Consider the following 6188-nt stretch of genomic DNA (forward strand, 5'->3'; position numbering starts at 1 on the left):
AGTTTATTTATTTATTTATTTGTTTGTTTGTTTATTTAGAAGGGACAATGTACATTAATCACATGCATTGCATAAAATGTACCAGATTTAGCCATCAGGCTATTTTGCATCTGCAGTCCCTGGCAGGTGCTTGCGTGGCATGGTATTCAGCGGTGGAAAAGCACAAGGCTAGTGCTGTTGTGCGCAGTGTGCTTGGGTGGGCCCCCCACTTTGAGTTTGTCAGTTGTTGTAGGAGGCAGTTCCTGGTGGAAACTTCAGACAAAGAACTGGGAATTGAATCCACAATGTTCTGGCTGAAAAACTGTGATGCATCATATTATCCATGCCAGCACATCATAATTAATATTTACAAATACCTATATTGACATTTTTTCACCTGGCAGAGCATGAATTACTAGCATTAGGCTGAGTCCTTACTGCAGCAGCCTGGGTTCAAATTCCAGGCCCTTTTCTGCATGTCATGCCCTCTCTCTCCCCTGCCTTTCCTCCCCTTCTGTCTCTGCTGTCACTAGATAAAGCAGAAATGCCAACAAAATAATCTTTGAAGAAAGAATAAAATAAATAAAGACACAGGTGTGCTCCAAGTATCACTTGCTTAGTGGTTAGCACTGTTGCCTGACAGCAAGCAGGTCCTGGGTTTGATTCCTGGCCAGGTTAGGCCTTTCTGTTTGGATTTTGCATGCTCTCCCCATGTCTGACCATTAAAAAGTCAATTCTCCACTCAGTGCCCCTGACAGAGCCTAGGTTACCTTAGCTGCTGGTCAAGCAGAAGTAATGCTAGTTTTCATATTGAGATGAATTCCTCTAGTGATTTATAGTTATTGTCAAAAATTGATTGATTGATTGAAGTCTTTGGCCAGATGGCCAGAACAAACAGCGAGGGTAAAAGTGACCGTGAGAATCGTTATGATCCCCTTTAAGGGAGTGTACTCCATGGGAGCCAACATTTGGGTACTGGAAGACAAGGCACCGGAGCTGGTACCTGCGAAAGAAGAGGCGAAGCCTGGGAGCTCTTGGCCAACAAGGCTTTGGCAGTCAATCCTCAAGAAGTGGGGGCTGAAGCAGTTAAAACTATTGCAGTAAGTCATGGAAACAGAAGACCGTCACCCCTATGTCTAGAATTATAAAGGATAGGCACACTGGAATGCCCATCCTAGGACTGCCAAAGGAAGTGATAACACTGGATCACCATAAGAGGGATTTTCAATTCAACTGCACTGACTATGGAACAGTAGGATACTTTTGCATCTGTGAATGCTATAATAGGGGAAGAGAGTTATGTTCACCCTATATTCACCCTCCTGTGCACCCTAGGGTGATAATCTCCAATACTCCAGGCCTCAATGCTGCACTAAACCTGTATGGAGGGACGAGGGGTTACCCTGGTTCCCAGAGTCATCCCCGTGGACACAACACAGTTTACCTCCAGGGCATTGGACAAACACTACTAATTACTGACCAAACAAGGGGAGCCCCTGTATGTGGAGTTAGCACTGGTTGAAGGAGGAGGGATGACTTATCTTGAAACTCTACAGGGACAGTCCCCATGACTTGTGTTTCAAGTTCAGGTTTCAGGATGATCAACCTCTAGGAGGAGCCAAAAAAACAGTTACACTGTGGCTGTAACTACACTGATTAGCCTATTGTGATATAAACTCTTACTGCCAGAAAAAATCCCACAGCAACAAACTGTTTTCATGGTTCAGTCTAAAACTTCTAAAACTGATTTGTATTGTACAACAGCAAAATTTGGAATTTGAATAAATACCATAGATGTGGCATTGTGCAGCTTGCAGGCCTACAGTCTCTTCTATTAGATAACGGCTATCAGCTCAGTGTTTGATTTCTGGTCCTAGAGCAGTGTTCGTTGCTACTGTTGTTGTTAGTGTTGTTAGCGTTTTTTTTTTTTTTTTGCATCTTAAACTATCCTAATCTGCCATATATTACGCTTGTTGTATACACTATATTGCCACAAGTATTCGCTCGTCTGCCCTCACACGCATATGAACGTGAGTGACATCACATTCTTAAACCATAGGATTTATGTCGGCCCACCCTTTGCAGCTATAACAGCTTCAACTCTTCAACCTAAAGCACTATTAGTAAATGATTTGATATCCAATCAGAATATTGACATATTTTCCTTCACTGAAACCTGGCTTAGTGAAAATGATTACGTGGGCATTAGGCTAATGAGTCAACCCCTCCTAGTCATATCAACACTTACATCCCTCGGGATGGTGGAGGTGGTGGAGTTGCAGCTATTTTTAACTCAAAATTATCTATAAAACCAAAACCTAAATTTAAGTATAATTCATTTGAAAGCCTAATTCTTACTCTTTTTAATCCAGCTTGGAAGGCAGTTCAACCAAACTTATTTGTTATAATATACCGCCCTCCTAATTCAGCGTATTCTGAATTTCTGTCAGAACTCCCAGAGTTCTTATTAGATTTAGTCCTTAGCACTGATAAAGTGATTATAGTTGGAGATTTTAACATCTATACTGACATGGAAAACTCTCTTAACACGGCGTTCATCTCATTATTGGACAATTGGCAATTAACTATTTGAAAACTTTCAGTCAGGATTTAGAGCACACCATATCACCAAGACACCTCTGGTTAGAGTAACTAATGACCTCCTACCTGCATCAGATAATGGATTTCTCTCTGTACTTGTATTTTTGGATCTCAGTGCAGCATTTGATAGTATTGACCATCACATCCTATTACAGAAATTAGAGAAATTAATTGGCATCAAAGGAACTGTATTAAGCTGGTTTAAGTCCTATTTATTAGATCAACATCAGTTTGTTCATGTTAATAATGAATCCTCTTCCTGCGGAAAGGTAAAATATGGTGTTCCACAGGGTTCTGTGCTTGGTCCTATTCTATTCATCTCTTATATGCTTCCTTTAGGTAATATTATGCGGAAACACTCCATAAATTTCCACTGTTATGCGGACGATACTCAGCTGTACTTATCCGTAAAGCCGAATGAAACTCATCAGCTAAGTAAACTTCAAGCCTGCCTTAAGAATATAAAGGCCTGGATGGCCACCAATTTTCTACTATTAAACTACTATTAAACAGGTCTCTAAAACCGCCTTTTTTCACTTGTGTAATATCTCAAAACTTCGGCATATCCTGTCTCAGAGTGACGCAGGAAAATGAATCCACATCTTTGTTACCTCTAGGTTAGACTACTGTAATTCCTTATTATCAGGCTGTACCAGCAAGTCATTAAAACTCTTCACTTGAGTGAGGCTGTAGGCTATAAAAATAAAGGCCTTAAAGGAACAGTGTGTAAGATCTAATAGAATCGCGTTGGATCTAGTAGCACCTTGCGCTGAGGTTGCAGACTGCAACCAACTGAAAACCCCTCCACTCACCCCTCCCTGTGGCATACAACTTCCATGTTGTCATCTATGAACGCATTGAGCCTGATGTCCGTGATATTGACTGATAAGGTTCCCTTAAATAGCTATAATTATACGAGTCATGTTGTATGTCCATATGTAACATAGCAAATATTATTGTTACTTGTTCTGCATTGTGATAGCATTTCATTACTTACATTAGCTAGCTGATGACTGGACCTTCCAGACACAGGTGTCTTTATACTACAATCACTTGAGACACATTGACTGCACTCAGGTGATCTCCATTTCACTAATTGTGAGACTACTAGCATTAATTAGCTGGACCTCAATTGAATTAGGTCAGCCACTTTAAAGGGGGTGAATATTTATGCAATCATTTATTTTACATTATATATTTTTAATTAACTGACATTACTTTGCAAAAATCTGTTTTCACTTTGACATTAGAGATGTTTTTTGTAAAAAAGCCAAATTATATTGACCATGATTTCATTTATAAATGCAATAAAAGGGAAAAAAAAAATTCAAGAGGGGTGGGGGTGAATACTTTTTATAGGCAGTGTATCTATTTGACATATATGTGAACATTATCCAGGTCGTTGCAGCTCTGTATCTCTCTGTATCTCTCCTTTTCTGTCTCACTGCTGCCAATACATCCCAGCACTCAGCCCAAACACCATAGCAAGTTCCTCGCACACACTTCAAACACTCCGGCAACCCCATAGCAGCCACCCCAAATACCATTGCAACCACCTAGCAATACCTTAGCAACCATCAGGAACACCACAGCAACCGCCTAGCAACACCTTAGCAACCACCCACAACACCATAGCACCTGCCTAGCAACACCCCAGCAACCACCTATATAGCAACCACCCAGAACACTATGGCAACCACCTAGCAGCACCCTTGCAGTAATCAGAAACACCATAGCAAATACCTAGCAATGCCCTAGTGACCATCCCCAACACCTTGGCAATCACCTAGCAAGTCCCTAACAAACACCTACATCACAACCATATGAACGAATCCATATGATATCTTGGCACCATACTAAGCACTTTATGAAACCCTGACAAACATAAAAAAACACCATACACGTAGAGCAGCAGTCCTCTTTGCTATCCGCATAGCCTATATAAAAATGTGTGGTTACTTGTCTTCCAGTCTTGTCTACCAGAACATTTGCACAAACATGAAAGGACCTCTTTAGAGCTACTGTCTGGTTTGTCCCTTCTGGGCTACTACACAAACAGGACATCACAATATGGCAACCTCTAAAGAAATGGACCCGCTTCTTATTTAGATGAAAAGAGCTTATTTTAAGCAAAACAAAACACAAAGATTCCTATTTCCACAAGTATACACTAATAAAAATAATACGTATGAATATAATATCACTCTAAGTCCCACACACTGTTCCTTTGTAAAGTAAAATACTTTTGGAAATCTCATTTAGAAAACAGACATCTGATTTTGTAGGTTATTCATTTCACAGAAAGTTTTTTTTTTTTCTGCTATTTACGAAGACCCAGCAGTCATCACAGTTATTTTGTTTTGACAGCTGTGTCCAGCTTCATACTGTGGGACAGACTGGGAAATGCAATTTTGTCAAGTTCACAGTCATTTTCAGATTATGTGATTTCTGTCCAGTTTAACTATTAAAGTAGTAGTAAGTTTCAAAATCCATTAGGGTTTTCCAGTTAAAATGGACCCCTTTCTGGAGGTCCACATTGTACCACATTGTAGTGTTCACGGCAGACAGATAGATAGATAGAAAGAACTTCATTGATCCCAACAGGGGACATTATGTTGTTGTAGCAGTGAGGTGGTGAAAAAATAAAAAAGTAATAAGGCTATATAACTCATCTGCAGCACATTTAAACTACTGAATCGTGACTCAGCAAAACAAACAAGAAAAAATGATTAGTCCTCCGATCTCATCAGAGGATTATTGAGGTTTAGTGCGAGCACACCCCAAAAAAATGCTCTTTACACAAACCAGGTGGTGTTGTGTTTTTCATAATGTGCATTTGTATATTAACTGTACTTTGGACGGCGCCATAGATAAGATTTTACATACAAACCTGTTGCTGCTCTGCCTGCCACATGAAAATTCTCCCCAAGCCTTTGTCAGGCTCTGTGCCTGCAGGCTAATGCCTGAGCTAAACCGATAATGGAGTGTTTTGTAACGTTTCTTTTAATGTTCCCTTTCTAACTCAGATGTGGTCTCTTCCATTTGCCTCGGTTGTTGTGCTCACTCACTTCATGGATTCTGCCATTGTAAAGTTTCAGAAGTAGGAGGGGGAAAGCGCTACGTTTACACAGTTGGGGAAAAAGTTGGTGGAGCTAAAGAAGCCCAGTGCCAAAATACCCAGGTCACAAGAAAATGGTGCACACAGTCAACAATAAACAGACTTTATTAAACAAACTATTTTTTATTTTAAAACATGTTAAACATTAAACTTGAATCTAGAGTTCTCTGTGTTCTTTATTATTTGATGGTTTAGATGTCAGTTGTAGTGGGGTGCATTCAGCCCAGGTGGGAACCACCAACTTGGAGGTTATCATTACAACTCAAAACGTCTCTGAAAAGCAGACAGCTGTTTCAGGACTGTTAATAGACCTGAAGCAGCATCAATTGCACACTATTGAGGAGAGAAGCTCAACAACAACAGGAGGTCACAGCTTTGGGTTGGCAGGTAGTTTCATTATCCAGTTTCATTTTAATATACAACATGTAGGCTACAGAATATAAATGATTTGACTTGAATTTTGAATTACAGAAATTCAAGCCACTTGATA

The sequence above is a fragment of the Myripristis murdjan genome, chromosome 11 (assembly GCF_902150065.1).
Source record: "Myripristis murdjan chromosome 11, fMyrMur1.1, whole genome shotgun sequence".
Classification (NCBI taxonomy): domain Eukaryota; kingdom Metazoa; phylum Chordata; class Actinopteri; order Holocentriformes; family Holocentridae; genus Myripristis; species Myripristis murdjan.